A 22117-nucleotide genomic window follows, 5' to 3' on the forward strand; every position below is an offset into this window, starting at 1 on the left:
TTTTAACACAAGAATTACTAAAAACAGTCTCAACTGTCCAAAGTGCATTAATAATACATTATTCTCCTAGTTCACCTGCTAAAAGCAAAGGTATACATAAGGTGCATAAAACAAGTGCAGATGTTATAAATGGAAGAATTGAGTTTTACATCAAGATGAGAAATGTTATCATAAAGTTATAAGAAACTGGACAAGATCAAACAGAGCACATCTGAAGCTTTCCTTCATAATATATCTAGACTCTGCCAAGAAAACTGCATGCACTGTACTGACTCCATCAGACACTGAACACCATCGCAAAGCATGATCTGCACAGTCAGCTACACTATCGCTTTCTTACTTGGATTAGACTAAAACCTAGTGAATGATTGTGTACAGTTATCTATATGTGACTGTTATTTTAAAGATTATAGGAAAACTGCATGGAGTTACTTTTTTCTTTGAGGCACAAAGAAATGAGCCTTAAAATCAGAAAAGGTGTTAGGATTATTGATGCTGTACCTTGCTGAAGCTGGCAAATATTTTCTGTTTTTAATATACCTGTCAATAGTGAGCTACTGGGCATGCAAGGACACATAAACGTAGGTCATAGCTGGCAATTCTTGCCATTCACAGCCAGCTACATCCTGGCTCTCTGATATTCGTTGTTGTCAACCTTCTGGTGTTTGCAATTCTGGCTTTAAGTCCTGAATCCCACGATCAGCTTCATAGGCTAGAGTAGCTTGTGTACAAACTTCCTCACTTTGTACATCCTGCTGGATTTGGGACCTGCAGTTCCTTTCTTTGGGACCTGTGATAAATCATCAAAGTATTGTTTCCTCTAACAGAGTAATACAACATAGCAAAAAAAAAAAATTTTTTTAAAATTAAAGTTAAGCATAAATATGCATAACCTGCTTTACCTAAAAATAAAAAAAGGCATATCTTACCCAGATCTCTGATGGGGGATTGCTCTGTCTTTGGAATTTTTTTGCCTCAAACAAACTGTAATATTCTGACCTTCTCCCTCAGATACATTCTGCATTTTTCCATACCATCAAAGTTACTGTATTCCTACCATCTCAAACAGATGCAATATTCCAAGAGAAAATTGTTTAGCAAGCTAGCTGATGGATCAAGTCAATACTTCACAGTAATTGGATCCAGCAATATTCTTCATATGTTTGGAAAGTGACATATTGGCCATGTCTTAAGTCCTGGAGATACACTTCCTACCAGTATTATCAGTGGATTAACACTACAGCACTGTAGTAGCGCAATCAAGATGTACTATTTGTAAATAAGCACAGGTAGCTCCAAATCTGTCAGAAAAGAAGGAAACATGCATCTAGGAAACACCATATATCTTCATGTCTTAAAAAGTCTTTGCTCCCATTACTGTGCCCTTGGCCATGTGACGGGATTTCCAGAAGCAGCAGAATTTACAGCAGAGAGACGCAGACCAAGGGTTTCAAGCACATTGTTGCAAAGATATCACAGATATCTAACGTACAGGCAGCTCTGTAAGCTGCATGCGTCAGTAAAAGGAAACCTTGAACTCCAGGTTACCAGCCAAAAAGTCAGTGTACGGGAAGATAACACAAAAAGACCAGACTGAGCTGTGTGAGAGAGCTGCAGGACATCCACCTCTGCCCACGTGCCCTCAAAGGTGCGTTGGCCTTGCCTGAGCTCTGCCATAGCCGTGGCTGTGTGGGGCACTCTACCGTCCCCATCCTCACTTCTTTTCCCAGCTCCACCTCAACCTTTTTTTAATTCCATTTTTATTTCACTAGCTGTGACAGTTTTAATGATAAGTTCTCTAGCCCTTTGAAAACTGAAGGGTTTTGTTAATGGCACAGAATATACACTCAGCATGACCGGTCACTCCCACCTCCCTTTCTGTCCAGATGGCACAAACAGCCAGGATTACTGACCCAACTTTTATAACAGAAGTCCAACCATCTGCTTTTCTGGTTGTTTCAAATGGCTTTATAGACAAACTACATTAAACTAAGAAACTACCAGCTCAGCAAGTTTGAACATACAGGCAAGTTCGAGTGAAAACAGCAAAAACGCCTAATCTTTATTGTGGAACGCATATGGCACCCTCTGCTAATAACTGATTTTACTCATGTGAGATCTCACGTATTTCATGCATTCATAGACACCCATGAGATCTTCTTCACCCTATATTTAATCTATCTGTAGAGCAGTTAACAGAGAGTTAGGACAAGTAATATAGCCACTTCTTTATACACACTTCTGACAGCTACAACTTCAAAACCTACTAGATCACAGGGAAAATCTAGGGGGAGGTTATTTAAAATACAGAGTCATTCAATACATATTTCTATATATTTTCAGGAGTGTGCAGTTTCTCTAAAAACACAAACACTTCACCTCTAGTCAGGACAGAAGAAATGCCATTTAGGGTTTTTTTATACCCAACAGGTTTAAAAAAAAAATAATTTTTAAAGTAAAAATAAATATATGTTCTTTTTAGAAGTTATTATTAGCTCTTTAAGAATTAGAATGTAAATAATATATTTGTTTTGCAGTATTTAGGTTAGTTTCCTGATAAAGGACATTTTCCTCTGGTTTGAGGGAGACGGAAATGTAATTTGCAGCATGCTGTACTCCAGATAGGCTCTTCTTAGCCTCACTTCAAATAAGACAGAAGATTGTATTGTCAACATCAGTTCCCAAACTTTCACAAGCTAAGTAACGTTTTCTGGTCAAAGGTATTAATCAGTTGTATTGGCATGCTTCTAACCTACGATATGAAGGATATTTAGAAACCTCTGGTACTGATATTCTTGTAATAAGAGTATGCTACTCATTCAATGCCACTGTATATAAGAGCAGCATTTTAACACAGTTAAGTCAATGTGCTTTAGGTTTCATATCCTAAATAGCTCTATTATCAATACCAAAGGACATTTCTGTCTTCACTGTCAATTACTTTTATGTTCTAATTGTACATCACTATAAGAAACTAAAACACGCAAGCTAGCTTCTGCTAAACAAAATATATTTCCTTTATCCAGGTTTTACAATGAAGGCTTATTTTGATGAAAGTAATATTCTTTGTGCAAATCACCTTGAAAGAGGTAAACGCTTTTTCCTGCAAAATGCTGTTTGTTTGGGTTTTTTTAAATATGCATAGATGCCTTTTGTAGCCTGCTTTCCTTTACCCGTTATGACATCAGACAGAAATCCAAAAAAGAAAGTGGAAATATGACCTGCTATAGTAATTCACAATGGAAAACACATTTGATGTGATACAAGAGGAATAGCTCTAGCTAAAAAGCTTCTGAAATCTTTTTGTAATTTTTACTATAAATTATGTGTTTCTTCAGGGCAAAGAAAGACCTACAATAGTGTATAACATCATCATTTTTTTCCATAGTATAGTAAATACAATCATCCACACAGAAAGCACTCAAGAAAAATCTCACATCATGATGCTCTCAGTTATCATCTGAGCTGAATGCCTGAAAAGTAACCTTGCAACTTTTGAAATGCTATTTTCTCAGAGTAATACAGTTTTTCAGATTAAATGTTAAGGATTTGATAAATGATGACAAACCTTGAACTGATTAACAAATCAATTTGTCTTACTCACTGTTTTTCCTTAAAAGAAAATTACATAAACCTGAGAAATAGACTCAAATATTTTCATTCAAAACCAGACAGAAATGATTTCTGAGTAAAGCTAAAATTTTGAGCTTTATGATTACAAATTGAGAGAATAATTATTTAATAGCTTTTCTTTTTGAGAAAGATAAGACATTTATCCATGGCTGCCAAGTATGGACAATACTACAAAAGCACTGTATCGATACTTACCAGCAGTATTCAAATTAAGTAGTGTAATTGTGATCAATACATAAGAAATAAACATATTAAGAGTTACTTTTTGTTGGTGGTTCTTTTGCTGTATTTCTTTTAGTAATTTAAAACTACCCTACAAAAGAATAGCAGAATAGTTGAGTACAAAGGTTTCCCAGGGGACTCAGGAACTTCCAGTAGTACTCTGCTGCTATGGAAGCAATGCCTTTCTTTGTGTACAGCTCTGACAGAGTACAGAGTACAGCTCTGACATTTGCCTGACCACACATATCATCATTATATATATCCTGTGTAATAACCTAAAAGTCAAAAAAAATAAGGTAATATTTTACAATATCACTACTTAGTAATATTTTGGAGATCTGACACGTTCAGAAATTTAATTATTCTTGGGTTCCTTAGAAAAAATTATACAAGTGTAAAGTTATAAAAATAAACTGAAGGTCTCCTGTCTTCTTTCTACCAAACAAGGTGTTTGAATTTCTGGATATTCAAATTACACAAAGACTAACAAATGGCATATCTCAGTTTGGACTGCTGGATCAAAGCTGCAGGAGACTCAAATTTATAGGCTGTTTTGATGATTAGGTATAACTGACTCTGGTTTTAGGTAAGGGAATGTAGTTGATTACCTTCTGGTGTTTGCTCCAGACCTCTTTTATATAGCAATACAGGGTATTTAAATTACATGTTTACAATCCACTTCACCCCACCTGTGAGAAGAAATGGACAGAAGATAATAAGGGAAAAATACTACTTGATTAGTCTCAGACTAAACTTTAATTTCATAATTACTGGAGAGGATCTGGTTAAACGCAGGTATATTCTGGTTGATTGTTTCCCTCTGGAAAGGGAAGCTGATACTAGTCCAATAGTTTGGTAATGCTGAGAAAATAATCCCATTAGGGACCTCCTAAAGGTAGAGAATCCCACCTCATACTGGAGATTCTGGTTTTATCCTCTTTTGCTCACCAATAACTTCAGCAGGATTTTCAGAGACCAAGATACACATCAAGTGCACTTGATTGCTCAGGTACTGCACATCAATATCTGAACAACGGGATGCTCTGCAAGAAGAAATTATGTAATTTATTGATCTTAATGCATAACTTAGAGTTGTCTCAGAGTGCAAAGCAACCACATTTTAATGGGAGAAAACACAAATATGGGTGAAACTAAAAAGCTAGTAGCCTTCCTGTTAGCATTACAAGCACTTGTTCACCAAACAGTATGTCTTATTCTTAATGACTGTAAGGTTGAAGGACTTATACTCTAAAGTAATTCAAATTATACCCAGCCTTAGACTGGGAAACTACTTCTCTATCTCAAAATCTTGAAAACATCTATGATTCGATCTTCTCTCTCCTTATTTAATAATTATATGAACTTCTCATTCATCATTCACAAAGTAGCCTACAATGTCCAAACATTCATAACTTCTAAGCTCATATTTTGTTCTTTGCATTTAAAAACCAACCAACCAACCAATCAACCAACCAACAACCACATAGAGAATAAAGAAATCGCATTTCCTAGAAAAAATCCAACAGGTAGAAAATGCACCATCCCGATCTCTTAGCAATACAATCACTGTGAATGTGTCTCACTTCCCCACTTCCCTCCACCTCCCACTTCCCACAGTCCAGCTTTTAATAGAAGTCCTTTATTCAATGGAGAAACAGCATATTACCTCCTCAATTATTCAAAATTCCTATGGCAATCTGCCTGGGTTACTAAAGAAGTACCTCTGAGATGGGTCATGCCCCATGGCAGACACATCCAACAGAACCCCTGCACCAAAAGGCTCACATACATGAGTACAGAAGACAGAACCATCACAGAGTGATCAATCTGCAAGTCTGCAATATAAAGAAACCATTCTTAACAAAGTTTTGGGCCCAGCCCTCATTGATAAACATGCTACAAATTTAGGGCTAAATTTTAATGTGGCATTTAGGTTGAAAACTATAGCTCAGCCGAAAAACAGCTTTAAGGCACTATAACAAAAATCCAGTAAATTCAGTAGCCCCTTCTGACTCCAATAAGTTCATAAGGCTTTTTTAAAATGCCCTGAAGGATGGGATCCATTTCATATTTTACTCTTGGCAAACCCAAATATTTCATATTGAGTGAAAAATGTATGCATTTTAGTGATGTACTGTTTTCTGGAACATACTTATTTCTGACTGTAATGACTTACTTGTGTTTGTTTTAAACAAAACGGATGCTGATAAGATGGTTTCACATACAATCATGTAACAACTGTTTTGCCTTTGTTTGATTTTTTGCAGTACTAATTCCCAAACAGTGTTGACGAGGTTCAGTTTGAGCTTCTAGGAGATCTTTGTGCATACAGTGATTCCACTTAGCATAATGTTGTTGGCAGTGGGGACTTCGTTGTTTATTGACAGCAGATTATTCATTACCAAACAATTATTTCTTTGAACATAACTGAAAACAGTACGCATGCCATCCATATAGTTTGTCCTCTCCCAGGCAAACTACAACTGGGTGCAACTTGAACAGAGCACAATATTAGCTTTACCACTACTAACAGATAAATTATTTTATACATGCACAGATATGTTTCCCAAAACTAGTAGTGTTTTTCAGTGATTGCATCTGCATTATAGTATGGAATATAAAAAAAAATCTGCAATGTTTTATACAGGGAAATAGCCTGTATGTGTAACTCCCATTTTCCTCAGCTTGTTAGTCAATATAACACACATAAGACTTCCACAGATGTCTTCAAGCTTTAGGGTTTTTTTTCCTAAGAATCACTTTCAAGGTTTGCGCTTTTACAGTAGAGCTGATGACAACATGATTGCTTTTCATGACTCCTCCTCTGCTGCTGGCTAGGCACATTAAAAAGACATAGCTGTCTATCTCAATGTACACATGCCATAGTAAAATGTGTGTTATTTACTGATAAAAACCACATGACAGCAGTTTAAAACCAGGATTTATTCTGTCAGTCAAATTAGGGAGGCAGAATATCCTCTATGCCAACTGATTACTGTCTGGGTCTAAGTGTGGCGAACTGCCAGATCAATTATAATGGTAGAGAAGAGGAAATATGAAGACAGATTGGCTCAATTCTAGGCAGAAGCATCACTAAAAAAGAAACCCAGGGACATTTTAATGCAACATCCAATTACTTAAAAGTGCATCTTTGGCCTACACTGCAGTTTTTATTTATATGGTTTCTTTCTACATAGAGTATAAAAAGGGAAATCAGCATAGAGTTGGACAAATCAGGTGTAACTAAAAAATACGCTGATTCCACTGATATAACCTGTACATTGATGCTTCTGAGATGTAAATTTCTGAATGTCAGCTTTTACAACAAAAGCCCAACAATATCATGGGACAACATACTCAGAAGATATTCAGTAAAATTTCAGATGTGATCACCTTAATATACTACCATTTTCGCCCTTTGACCTGTAATTGATTTCGAGAAAAAAAAAAAAAAAAGGCTAGATTGCCCTTCATACCCAAGCTTTTCCTCTGATATTCATTATTTTATGGATAATTTACCTTTTTCTAATGCTGGAGGAAAAAGGGTAGTAGTGGGGCTGGTAAATTAAAGCCACTTAAAACTGATCTACGGTGTTAACTCTCTTATCATAAGAGGAAATTTTAAAAAATGCAGATAAATGTGTTCTGTAAGTCTTTTCATACTATTATTTTTACTAATAATGGGATTCATGCTCTCAGTTGCACATCTCTATTCCAGGTCCCTAAAAACAATGTGGAAACATGAGTTTCCATGAAGGAGACCAAGAGTTTAGTATTCCGGAGAATAAATTCATCAGCCTTGTATGGTGTGGTCTGATCAGCCTTCTGATGAAGCCTGAAAGAAATGGATCCAATTCTGATAAAAGTTGTTAAGGTTGATTCTCCACAAGTGGTGCAAAATTAGTCTCTGATCATTATTTCATACTGCAAAATGACATTGTTTTGAATGAGACGTACATCTAAGAGCCTGCAGCCCTCACCATCATAAATAGTATCCGGCCAGATTAAAACTGAGTACCTAGAAATGGATACAATGCAGTAATATTAAATAAAGAAGAAACTTTCAGGATTTCATCCTGGAATAATTGCATTATGTTGTCTATACATGAAACTGTTAGATTTCTATTTTACAAAACTTTGGAATTAATTAAAATTCAGAGAGGTGCAGAAATGTGAAACTATGAAGTTCAAGAGATTTGCACTGGAGCAAAAGGAAAATTAGACCCATTATTTTGCAGCCTGCTGCATGATGACTACTAAGAGGATGCACAATGTATCAGGTCCTAAAGATACCTTTTGCTAGACTTTGAAGAAGTATTATGACAAAAAAAGGAATGAAACAAGTTTTCTACTGAGACTCAGAAATGGTAAAAAGGCAAAAAAGATAACAGTATGAGAGCCTTAATGTTTTTGATTCATTAGGGAGAATGGTTCATCTTTAACAGAACAGAGATTTAAAATGAGTAATATTGCTATAAAAATCTGAAAATAAGCACGGGAGAATCTAATGCTAAGCACTGTCAGTTGGTACTCCACTTTCCATTTTTTAACACACCATTATGAAAATGTAATTATTCTACATAAATCTATCTTAACAATACAAAGTATTCAAAAGAAAATTACAATTTTATACAATATATATAACTACTTAACTGATGGCTTCAAATCAGGAATCATCATACCCTAGAGTATTCTTTGTTAGGGGGCCGTTTAGTATTACATAAGAAACTGGAGGCAAAATACCATACAGTTAACTGTAGCTCAGAGTAATTGTTCAGTTCCAAGCCAGCGTGTCAATGTGTGGAATTAATATTTCTATCTTGAACATACAGGCAGGGGAATATAACTCCCTCTATTTCCACTTTATAGCTTCAGTATATAAAATAAGAAAGATCAATGCTGGGATGCCGTAATTATTTCTGCTGTCACTGCGTTAAAAAGGATACTGAAAAAAGATGGAGAGAATGAGCTGTGTGATTGATTAAAAATTAGAAATAACCTCCATTATAATTAGACAACAAAACTGCAATTTAATTTTTTTTCATCCATGAAGAGGTTAAAATTGACTTAACTGACAATAAATGGAGACTATAATTAAGACATATATATATATTTTTTTTTTTTTTTTTTTTTTTTGCTAAGGACAATTAAGACTGAAATAATTTACCCAGGTACACAAGGGATACTCCATGATTTGAAGCCCTTAAATTGTGACCAGACATCTTTCTTGAAGAGATGCTATAGTCCAGACAGAAGGTTTGGGCATAAACCAGAAACTAGTAAGCAGCATTCTTTGACCTCTGCTCAATAGGTCAAACCTGATGACTGCTAATGGTCCTATGCTGGTATTAAAATCTATGCATTTTAAATGGTTCTCCACATTACCATTTACTCTTTCTAATGTACCTCAGGATCCAGAGTGATAACTCTTCTCTTATGACTGTGTTATCACTATCACTAAGTCCTTTCTCTTTAAAGGAATTTCATTCTCCTTTGTCAAGAAAAATTCAAGATACATTTCTTACAGTATGCAACTTAAGCTGATCCACTAATTAAGTCGAGTCAGCAGAGCAACTTCTAAAACCACTCATGCTTAAAAAAGATGTCTCACACGTTAGGCCAATAGTAGAACATACATGTGCAGAAGTTGAGGACTCCCATCTGCTTTCTAAGACAAGGGGGAATGAACATCTGTCTGAAGTACCTGACAAGGTCCACAGCTCCCGCCCCTGCAAGCCAGGAGCACTCTCCCACGGACTTTTTTTACTCTTAGCACAGGGGGGACCCTAACTGGCTCTAAAGACAATCACAGAATCTGTCTGCACTTTGTTCAAAGACTGAAAAATCTGGATAGTAAAGTTACTTCTTTTTTTTAAAAAGGAGAGGCAGATTTCTAAGAAAAACTGAGAGCTGCCTGCAGGTTCCTATATCACTGGTCTGACTCCCTCGGTTCTGCCTCTAGCTAAATCACCTGGAGTGCAGTCACGCATAGTGCCAGCACATACATCCCAGTGGATGATTACACAAGCAGAGACCTTCCTGAACCTACAGATGAGGTGTCCCTGCAACATTAAGAGTACACAGTTAAACATTCACACAGGAAATGCTGTAATGAAGGACACATACATGTTTTTAGCTGCATCTACTTATGTGTTATATTTACAGGCTAGATAAGCTCTTTAATTATAAGATCACACCATAGTTCACATATCAGTTAAATAACTCATGATGACTCTAATGCTGCATCCCTACATTCCTGAAATTTAGTTTATGTGGAACTATCATTTATATGATAGTTTTTATTTTATCAGGTCTCTTGTAGGGTGTGGTGAACAGTTCAATCTTCCAAACAGTTCGATGGGACCAAACACATAAAAAGAAATTCTTTGAGAAATAGCATTGTTTTTTAATGCAAGAACTAAATTAGTGCTTAATACAGTAATTCAAATATCTAGACACTTGCTAAAATATTACTTTGGATTTCTTTTACAGTGTAATCGGCAAGCTTTAAGTTGCTCACTGACTCGCTTCAGTCAATCAGCCTTTAAGTATCGTAATGCAACACCATATCAATATCTGAAATGAGATGTATTGCTATGAACACTAGTAAGATTTCTGTCTAATTGAAACAGTTAATGTAATTGTCAAGTACTAATAACTACTCAAGCACTGATTTGATAGGACCTTTTTCCCCTTCCTGGAAATTGCATTTTTATCCATTACATCTGTGTAATTCAGACAAGTGACACTTCTAAGATTTGTTCCTGGCTAAATGAAAAAAAAACATTTTTCAACGGTCAGAAAAAATGACTAAAAAACTTGAAGAAATAAAAGCGTGTACTGAACAATCAAGTCCTTTCTACAAGCCAAAATACCAGTAATTCTGCTATTGAGTTTTCACAAGTGGCTTGTGCTGAAATAAGGGACAAAGTGGCATATTCTCACCTATGTGTGTCATTTTCTCCATGTATAAGTTCCACAATGAAAAAATAAATACTCTCCTTGTTCTGATAACTCACCTTCAGTAGTACTATTATAAAAAACCTAGATCAAAAGACCTTAGAGTATATCCACAACTCACAATGGGCGATAGGGCAAGTCAGTAGCTCTGCAAAGAAACTTCCTTTGAATGGCAGATACAGAAATGCTAATTGGTTTAGTACCATAATATAATCCCATGAATTATAGAGCACAAAAATATTAGAGACTTCTACTCATTTATTTGGAACTATTCAGTTCTTAATTTACTTCAGGGGGTTAGAGATATTTTTTTCTCCCTGAAACTAAAGACAGCAGAATGTATCATGAATAGATTTCTTCTTCAGTGATATTATTATTCCACTTGCTCACTGCTAACCTGTCCATGAGCAGGAATCCAATTTCCCCAGCCCTGGCCACTCAGCCTTTTTGATGCTCCCATTTGCCTTTCAATCATGTCCATGAAGGAAAATGAGCCTCTTCTAACAACTTGCTACCTGACCCTAACAATACAGAATCATCAACTCAAAGCATAATTTAGTTTGGACGTGACCTCCGGAGGTCATGCAGTAAAACTCCTACCTCAAAGCTATGTTAGCTTCAAAGTCCGAGCAGGTTGCTCGGGGCTTTGTCCGCAGATGGAGATTCCACAACCTCTCTGAGCAACCCGATCCAGAGCCTTGCCTCCCACACTGGAGATTTTTGCCCTCTATAGCTAAAATAATTGGTTTCTGTGTTCTCACATAGCATAAGATGTCCCAGCAAAGGAGATTACTCCTTTTCCTGTGTGTAGTGAAGAAATAATTGTTCTCAGTCCATTCCCAGGGGTTCCACCATTGCACCTGGCAGAGGGCACGTCCTAACTGTCCCATCTGATCTCCCATTCAACAGCTGACTGGGCATTTCACTACCCATTTCAGTCAAAACTAAATGGTTTAGGAAAAAAAGAGCCATTAAAACGGCTTATGCAACTCCATACCATTGACTTTTTTTCTTTTTTTATATTTTCCCAGCTCTTTCAACATAAAATATGAATGCAGTTTTCCTTCACTGTGGTTTCACATTGACTCTTTAAATAGATTTTTTTGGTGTAATTTCCAAAGTTTGAGTATTTTCATAGGTTACACAGTGCTTGGCCACATGGCCGGTCCTTTGAGCTTGATTTCCACAGAAAGTGTAGTTGGGTAATACAAATTTTTACCAGTGCTCTGGATGTTTAAATATCTCACCTGGAAGATCTACAGAAAAATGTCACCAGGCTAATTCCTTAGCAGATGAACAAATAAATCAGCATTCTTTATAATTACATCCCTTCACTCTGAGTTGTGATTTATTCCAGTTCCAGGAACAGCTGCTCTTCCTTGTGTACTTCCTTGTATTCTGGATATTTACATTCTAGTGACCCTTCTTGAGGCAAAAATGTACCTCCTATATTACCAGCTGTTTTCCAAAAGGATAGTCTACTTCTCAAGCTGTGCAGAGATCCAAAAAGGATTTCACTGAAGGTCCAGTTGTTATAAGAGGACTATGAACTTACTAGTACTGAAAAATGAATGCTTGCCGACTGCCAGCATTTGAATGAAGTGACATCTGGCCGAGCTGTCCTCAATACACATAGATACACAGACATGCCAGTCATGGTGCAAAGATATTTGGGGGACTGCCAGCAAATCTTAAGTATAGAAACTTACTACAGGAGGCATGCTGTTCCAAAGATTACTTACTAGGGCACAAAATAAGTCACTTTTTAAAAAGATGTGAGTGGTTGCCAGGTAATACAAGTTGAATGCATTAAAGTTACTCTGAAGTAATATTCCCATACAGACGAGTCTTCAGGGAGTCATTTGTAAAAACTTATCGTAGGTATAATGAGTGCATACTATGTGCATGATTCCAGCTAATGATATCCAACTCTGTTCCACTAGTGCCAAAATTAATCTTCTTGCTATCATTTAGAATACAAAATAATACTTACCTCCTTTGAAAAAATGATGATTTCCAAGAAACAAAAATACATTCTCCAACAGACAGCTTAAAAGTTAACTATCAACGGTATGGAGAACTCTTGTCTTCACCAAAAAGCGGTGTTTGGGTACATGATAAAGAGAAACACTGAGGTGAGTACAAATACTCCAGAGAATTAAACACAGGAAGAGAAATTCCACTAAAATCAATGGATTTGCATGACTTTATACCAAATAAGATCGTGGCCCAGCAGTATGGAATCCTTGTGTACCAGGAAAGCAGAATTTGACATTCTGTATTGTTTGAGAGTATTAAGGGAGAAGTATGAAGGACTATATAAGGGACCCCAATACATTACTTGGTGTCTTTTTCACATGCTGTCATTCAGTATTTGAAATTACTCTTCATTCAATTACTTCACTCTCCCATTTACCAGCCTAGAAGCAGTAAAAGGGCTTTCTATTTGAATTTCAGCTGCAGTAATTGAACTAATTAATCAGTCTTAACAAAGCCAATAGCCTGTCCTCCAATCTCCTTCCCCTCAAACATGATAATATAAGTTAATATAGCTCAGTGATCATGGAACTCTGAACATGTTTCCTTTTTTTTCTTTACTATATAATTGACATTTTCTTTTCCACCTCTCTCTCTCTCTCTCTTTTTTTTTTTTTTTTTTTTTTTACTTTATATCCTCTGTATCACTTTACAGTTATTAATGACTACAGAGAAAAGTCTGGACTTCACAAAGCACACACTTCCTTGCCAGTTTCAACAATTATTTCAAAGATTGATATGTTGGTTCAGTAATGCTTTGTCACTCAAAATCCCTCTATCTATTGCCTCCCTCTCTACAGGGAAACCATTCTCAAGCATTATCCCTCACTGCATGTGTCAAGATCTATGAACTCTGTGAGAAAAATTCCATTAAGTCAAAACAGATTATCAATTATGTAAACAATCCTCTAAAATTAGGAAAGGAAACTATGAAACCCTCAAATCATTACAGTTTGCTACTTTGCTGCCTGATTGAGTAGGTAGCATTGCTATTCATAAATCTTCTGGAGAATGGTTTTCACCTTCTTCTATTTGTCACATTGATCATCTCTCCATTCTGGAGCTTTGGGTGACCAGATTGTTCACTGTTACAGGGGCGATGTTCTTTTATATTCATCTTTTTTCCTTAGCTTGCTAGAAGAAAGTGTTTCTTTCCTGCACATGGAATTCTGTTTTCCAGTTGCATCCACAAGTTGTTGAAAAGTAAAAATAAAAGAAAGAAGCCTACATCACTGACACCAGAATGGAGCTAGTGATTATTTTATACAGAGAAATCTATTTAACTTCTTTAACTTTTTCTGGTCTTCAGCAGTTCACACAAAGTTTTAACATACTAAATGTAGACTTTTTATCAGAGAAGATGATGCAAACATGTTTTACCACTGCTCTATGATTAGTTGATTTAGCTATTTTGTACAATGTTCAGGAACAGAGCTGGTCTGGAGTTACATATTTAATATATTGACAGTTCACTTACTTACAATAAAAAATAGCTGTTTTTTTTCCTTCAGATTTTATAAATCATGATGAAAAAATGACAAAACCAGTATTGGCCACTGCTACTATGTGTACCCTTGCATTAGTGATATTAACTGGAAAATACAGACTGTGAAGGCAAGTAAGGCACTGGGAATATGAAGGGAATAATTAAAGCAAATCTGAAAATATGTTTTTAGTTTGATTTCTTCAGGAAACAAACTAAAACAATGTTTTGCCCTTTCTTCCCTCTGGACTTCATTGATTTTCAAACTAATTCCAAAAGAGGAGTAGAAATACCAAAACATATAATTCCTAAAGTTTAGTGAAACCTGAAAGATGTGTAGATCAGAAGGCATTAGATCATTACTTTCTGAGGAAAAAGTCAAGCAGAAAGTGGATGTTATGCATTCCACTGAGCAGAAGCCTATTTGTACAAGCAGTTCGTGAACACTACCTGGACAAAATAAGACAAGAGATACAACAACTGTGGTAAAACTAAAACGATTTGTCTTTCTTCTGAATCTCAAGACAGTTGCCATATATTAGTTATCTCACAGAAGAAAAAATCCACAAAAAACCAGTAAATAGAAGACCTTAATTAAGTCATCTGAGAGCAGGTTCCATAGTGTGATCTGTGGTTGCGTCTGAACTTCAACATCAACTAACATTAGCACAGCTCCTTTCCCTTTCCCTTGTCCCCATTCCCATTCATTCTTAGAAGTCCTCTTCAAGAAGGAGGTCATGGCTATCAACCACACAATAGCCCTGAACTGAAAGACTACATAAAAAGCTTCTTAAATTATCTCTTAGTTATGACTGATAATGCAAATGCATTTCATTGTAAGTTAGCCAGGTTAACTGTAGAGTCTTTGGAAGTGGTTTTAAGGTCTACATTGCAATCAATAACTTCAGCTGACATATGGTAAATTACACTCCTTGGCTCAGGCCCCAGACAATTCTTATCTAGCTACACCCATCAGAGCACTGCCTGCTGTATAACAAAATTTTCTGGGAAAATTACTAGTGTACAAGTCTTTCCATTGGCAATTCTGATCCAAAAAACTTTTTACATAAATGGCACGTTTCAGTCATTACAATATGAATTAATTTGGCCCAAATCATTCCTTGTACTGTGTGCACAGGACACAACCATGGCAGAAGAAAAACTTGCAGAACTGAAGATGTAATTTAAACATGAGGCTGTTTCTGAATAATCCTAAACAGATGACCCTCATCTCATTTCCATGTTGGCTTTTCTGTTTGATCCTAGGTCATCATAGTACAAAGTGGCACCAGCCTTTGCTTTGCAGGGGGCTGGGAGGCGAGCAAGTGTGGTAATATAGTGATTAAATACTGTAACTACCTATTAGTTCTGGTGATCTCCCCTTGCATTATATGAAGCACATAGAAAAATGAAAACAGTTAATAACAGTACATCATCAGTTAATGTAGTAAGGCGATTTTGATGTGATTCAAATTTCAGCATGACTAATTCTTATATAACCATCTACAAATGTCTTCTCATGCAAGTTATAGTTTCTGACTAACATTGAAAGGAATACTTTTTTAAATTAGAAAAGGAATCCCTGTTAAATATAAAATACCTAAAGATATGCTGGATGCCAAATATTTCTATATGTTTGACATATTACAGAAACCCAGAGTTGATAGTTAGCAGAGATAGTTACAAAGACGAAATTTTAAAGTGGGCAAAATTGAGATCCAAATTAGGTAAGCATTTAAGCTGGTATCAAATTTGAATTCATTTGACTTTCATGGGGCTCAAGCCTACGCTGACCTGTTTAGCAGTGTTTGCCTGGATCTCTATTACATCTGAATTACAGAAGATTAAATAAATAAAATAATAACAGCCCTATATATGTATTATTTAATCATAGTAAAAAGAAGTACTTTTTGTGCTCTGATACACTGCACATTTAATCCAGCATCTGAGAAGATGATGACTGCAATAAGCACTGGATAAGGTCCTGGATCAGCAATATATGTCAAATACTGTCTTTTCCTAGCTTGTTATTAAGTACCTACATTTATGTAGCAGAAGCATTCCTTTCAGTAGGCTATTCTACTGCTCAGATATTAAGTGCCTACTCTTAATAACTCACCTAAACTTTCATTTCTTAGCTTCAGGCTACTGCTTGACTTTAGAAAATGAATAATTATCTTTTTAGATTTTTATATACTCAACTCTCTGCTAGACTATTTTAATTCAGCTTCTTTTGTCCCACATATGTCTTCTTTGAAAAATCTTGTATAAGTTTTGTTTGCTTCCTTGGTGTTTTCTTCAGTTTTCTTTTATTCTTTCTAAACTGTGGATACCATGGAATCAATATAATGAAATTAATATGCAGTTTGTTATCTGTTTTATGTCTTCATCTGACTCCTTGTGTTCTTCATTGTCTTTTATCCCTCATTTTGTAATGATGGAATTTCTTCTGAGGTGTAAGAACTGCACTTTGTTAATCAGAATGGAAACAACTCTATTGTTCACTCTGAAATGTAACAATTTTCTCCTTAAAGAAAGAAGACAGCCTTTAAATAGCATTAAGGAACATTACCACATAGCATTTCATGTCAAGTAGGCACTATCCTACCCAACTTCTAGAAAGTCTGCTTAAATTAATTTGCATTGAGGAAGTCCATATGGCAAAGCCAATATATTTTTATTGAGATGTCTGTCATTACGATGCAAAGTATCTCTTTTTAGGCAGCTTATTGTTACTCAAACTCCTAAAGAATATTAAAAGGACATAATTTAAATACTGGCAACAACAATGAATGCTACTTCCCTTTGAAAAGGTGCTATAAGATATTTGAATATCAAAAATAGCAAGAAATGTGGCCTTTTATGTCAAACATTAATTTTCTTTCTTCAATCCAGTTATTTTAAGCCTTCTATAGGGCAATCAGTACCAGAAAGAAAATTATTCTATTAGTTTTTTCAAAGGTTAGTGCCATCTCGTGCAAAACAGGTACTTTCTTAGTCTGTTCCCTTGCAAGTCCAGTTCTTTTTCTTTTATAAAATCTCCTTAACTCACGATTTACAAAGGGATGTTATCATAAAGGCAATGAGCAAACAAAAATCAAGTAAAAATACTTGTTTCAATTTTCTGTCAATGATAGTGTCTGCACGGCTACCATTCTCTTTACTGGGAAGATACTCTATGGAATATTTAAAGACCAGTGACTAACTAAATCAATTTTCAAAGCATTTGCTGATCTTGCTGACAGTCTTTCCACTCTTAATTTCTATCTACACTTAGTTGGTCCAAATCAAGATAAAAATGAAGTCATTTTCTTTGCTTTAGGCATTTTAAAAAGAAATCTTTCCAAAAGAAGCTATCAGGTCTGATCCTGCAAGTGTTCTATTTGCAGAACGAATAGGGACTTTATAAAAAATTGCAGGATTACACTGACATGTACACTGAAATGGAAATGCAAGCCAATGGGAAACACAAGATCTCAGAACACCAGAAGTTCTTTGTGATCACATCTCAAAACTAAATAAAACACTTATCAAGGTCAAAACCAATAATTTTTTAATGTAAAGATCAAATCATGTTAATGGCAATCAATTAAACTCCCTCAATTTCACGAATCATAAGAAAAAATACCAAGGCAAGTCTTTCAAAGACAAACATTACCATTAGACAAAGACAAAGCATTACCAACTGAGAATCAGGGAAATTCAATACAGTAAAATACAACAAATAAATTTTCAGTGGTGTTGCAAAGTAGGTGAAATAACATAATGTACAAATTGTCGTTTTGACATAACAGGACACTCAGCTGCCAGGCAGGAGAAGAAAAAAAAATCAAAAACTTATTCCTTACTTCCACATCATCTACTATTCTGGGAAGTATATTTTCTACAATCCTTCATTTCATGTACACTCTGCACTGAGTTTTCCACATGAAGCAATAATAGTTTGCACTTAAATACTTACAGCCCTAAAACATAACTTTTGAGTACTGTGAGAAGTTTTATTCACAAAATAAATTCACATATTCCCCACAACTTCTAAGGAAAAGGTTTTATATGAAAGGACTTCTTAGTATGGGATGAAAGAGATTAGTATGTATTCATTATGATAGAGTAATGAACTGAATACTTAAATGCTGCTTCTCAAATAATGCATTTTTTTCCTGCCATGACTTATTTATGTATCTAGCAACTCGTATTACTTCTATGTATAATGCACATATTAAATATCAATTTTAGTCTGATTTTTAAAAGCTCTTTGAATTCAAAAGTCATGTCTGATCTTCAAAGACATCTGTCATCTAGGCATGTAATTGAAAAGGCCAGACTTCCAAAAATATTGAGTACATCTTCAATACACTTTCCAATACAGTTCTCTATTGAGATCACAAATGATGACAAAGGATTTTGCAAATACTAATTAAGTGTAGGTTTGCCCATTTTACTGATGCAGAAGCACAGAGGAGTTATATAAACTACAAGACGTAAGTCAGCATCACAGCCAAGAAAAGGTCCCGAAACTCCTGACTTCCAACCATTAAGAAATGTTTTTCTCCACACCATGCTCCAACACAAAGGACACCAGTCTGCTGTTCAATACTGCTGCAAATCTAAGCATTTAAAAATCATTTGGGCTACTTTATTTTTGTATTTCCTAAATCATATAAAAAATATTATCAGGTTCTATATAACGTAATCTGTGTTTTTTCTAGTAAGAAAATAAAACACTTTAACTTTTAAAATATTTTAAATGTAAACTGTGCTTTTAGCTTTCAGGCTCTAGAAACTGTTGCAAGCATAAATTAAACTTTAATTAAATTAATTTAATAGGAATTTTGAGTGTTCTGCATGCATAGTTTAGAATTGTAACAATTTTATAACAAGAATGAAGGAACAAATGGCTTGACTTTAATAGTTACCATCACATTAAGTAGATTTCTAATTACACTATGGGTTCCAGAGAGAAAACCACAATTAATGAACATATGACCCAGTCTTTCAAATCTACCGAACTGTGGGAAGTTTGACACATAACATGCCAAATGCTGGTGGGACAGTGAACGAGGAGAGTGAAGTGGAGAGCGTAGTGAATTCATGTAGAATTTTACTTAAGCTGTTAATTCAGCCCCAGCATGGGTCAATAGTGAGAAAATAAAGTAACTACACCTGGCATAGGGGCTGCTCAACACTTTCCTTTTTACTGTCCTGCTTCTTACTGCTTTGCTAAACTTTTAAATATGTAGGCTTACATACTCCGTATCTGGTATCTGCTTTAGACTAAACTGTTCTAGAGCTGTGTGCTCTAGATGCTCTTCAACAACACTTCATGAGGTGGTCTGCAATTGTGTATTACTCTTTTTTTAGTGTTCAATTTAGATCCCAGGATCTGATTTTGGGGGGAAAAAAAAGGGAAAAAAAAGAAAAACAAAACACAGCTGCAACTGAAGTCAATGAAAGCTGTTCTTTGAATGCCTGTGGCACTATATATAATGCTAGTCAGATGAGGGCTTGTTTTTACAGACCACTTCAATATATCACCTAATTATCTATATCCAGAGGATACTGACATACGTTTAAAAAATAAATAAATAAAATCCAGACAAAATAACATGCCCAAAGGGCAGAGGAAAACAATATAAAAGATTATATTCTCTAATTGTTCCTTGAAAGTATTGCTCTTGGAGAAGAGTCCTGACCCATGAGAATATGACTCACAGTGTCCTCAAAGCTCAGAAGCATTCCCAGAAGGAGTTCTGATGGAGACTCCAATTTTATTTTTTTATTTACCCGTTTCTAAACACTCCAAATAATGAAAACCAAAAATGATACAATTGCCTCAAATTCAGTAACATGAGCTCAAATATTGGGAAAGCAGATGGGTTTCCAACATTTTCCTCAACTAATGAGTAATTTCATACTAGACTGACACTTTTCCTTCTTGAAAAATTTCTAATCAATTTTTTCTAATCTCTTTCTTCATGCTTAGATCTTAATCTTACGAATACACAGCTGCTTGTCTTCATCTGAATATTTTCAGCCAACTGTGTGTCAGAATAAAAAAGTTCTTCATTTTTTACAATAATAATAAACTATTTTCTTGTTTGCTTCTATTGCTCCTTTTCATCTTGATCAGTTCAGTTTTCACATGTGCCTGTGCTGGTTTTCGTAGGTAACCACTGCAAACACCTGTTCACTTGTCTGTGCAGGAGAGCATAACAATCCAGAAAAAAAAAAAAATTACTGCAGAGTCAATTCTGTTTGATTTTTTTTTTTAAAGAACTGTGTAGTATACTACAAATAAAACCAGGAAACTGAATATAAAAGAAGGTAATTAGACTGTTTTTCCCCTCAAAAAATTCAGGGGAAACAAATGAAAAATAAAAGTGACTAAGAGGTACATCATCAGACCTTTATGATTCGAAAACCCAAAGTATTACATTTAGCAAAAGTAAAACTGACCCCATTTTTCCTTTTCTAATCTGTAGTTATTTTTCCTTAAGTTTATATTTTCCGCTTGAGAAGATCCTGGGGCATGATTTCTTTCCTCTTGGGGAGAACAGAACATTTTTATCTTCAGCGTCATGATATTACAAAACACATGCAACGAAATGAATGCAAAGAAATTCAAAAGAAAAACTTTGTGTCTTTGATCTCAGAATCAGAGTAGACATACTGACTATAATACTAATACATGCTACTTTTTCATTTTCTTTTATGTTCAGAGTAGACTTGCCTAGCAAGAGAAAGGCAGTTATGGTCTCATGAGCTCCCTATCTTGACCAAGAGATCCAATGCAGATATACAATTTTAAAGGACAGAGCTCTGGGTATAAGAAACTGGCATGCTATAGAGTTCTCTCTAGCTGTACAGTCTATTCAGAGAAAGGTGGGAATAGATAAGTATTGGATGAAAGGAGGAAGCTCACAAAACTCTGCAACATGATTAGTAAGATTCACTAAATGGAAAAAGATGGACTTCTCTCATTGCAAATAAGCACAGAGTTGAACACACTGGGATAAAGCAAGGGCACTATGCTTCTGTGAACTTATTAACATTTCTGTTTTGTCATCAGTAATGACATGACTTAATATTCTGAAAATTTACAAAAAATAAATGGAAAAACAAAACATGAAAACTCAAGAAAATGTAAAAGTAATGTTAGCAAAGCCTTGAAAACTGGAATTTCTGTCATAACAACTGATGCTGTATCACAACTGTGCCATGAAATAGTCTTTGGTCACTATGGATGGGTTAGAAAACAGTCTGTCACAATTCTTTCAGCATTTTAAGCAGTAAGGTGTACCTTTATGTGAGACAAGGAATTAACACATATTCTCATTCACAAGTACTTGTCAGAATTTGCTGTCAGTAAGAAATATTCTGTAAGAGTTATTTTCCCAACTTTTTCTGTTCTGTTGCGCCTCCATCCTTTCAAAGCCTCAGATATGTAGCAAAATAAACCTGAATCACAGCTTACCTTCTATGATGAATTTTTAGAGAAGTCACTTAAGATTTCATAAATGCTGAAACCATTAAGAGCCTGTGACCAAAAGAGAGTACTTTAAAAAATGAATATAGCATTCTTTAGTACTATTTATAGTCATTAAAATTAAAGGTGTCAAGTTTGAGGAAACAAGCTATCTTCTTCCTTTTGAATTTCATGGGTCCTCTGCCTTATAGAAAATACCCAGTAGGTGTTTTAGACTACATTTCTGACAAACATCTTTGTAAATGAAGGCTTTGACATTCAAACCATAACTGAAACAGAGTTAGTGAAGGGAAATA

General features: G+C 35.3%; 1 protein-coding gene across 1 annotated transcript in view; it reads right to left on the bottom strand.

Moving 5' to 3' along the window:
* Positions 1-22117, bottom strand: part of PRKN (parkin RBR E3 ubiquitin protein ligase) — a 784012-nt gene that overhangs the window by 666621 nt on the left and 95274 nt on the right. The gene's annotated exons all lie outside the window — the stretch shown is intronic.

This window comes from Ciconia boyciana, chromosome 3, assembly GCF_034638445.1.
Source record: "Ciconia boyciana chromosome 3, ASM3463844v1, whole genome shotgun sequence".
NCBI lineage: Eukaryota > Metazoa > Chordata > Aves > Ciconiiformes > Ciconiidae > Ciconia > Ciconia boyciana.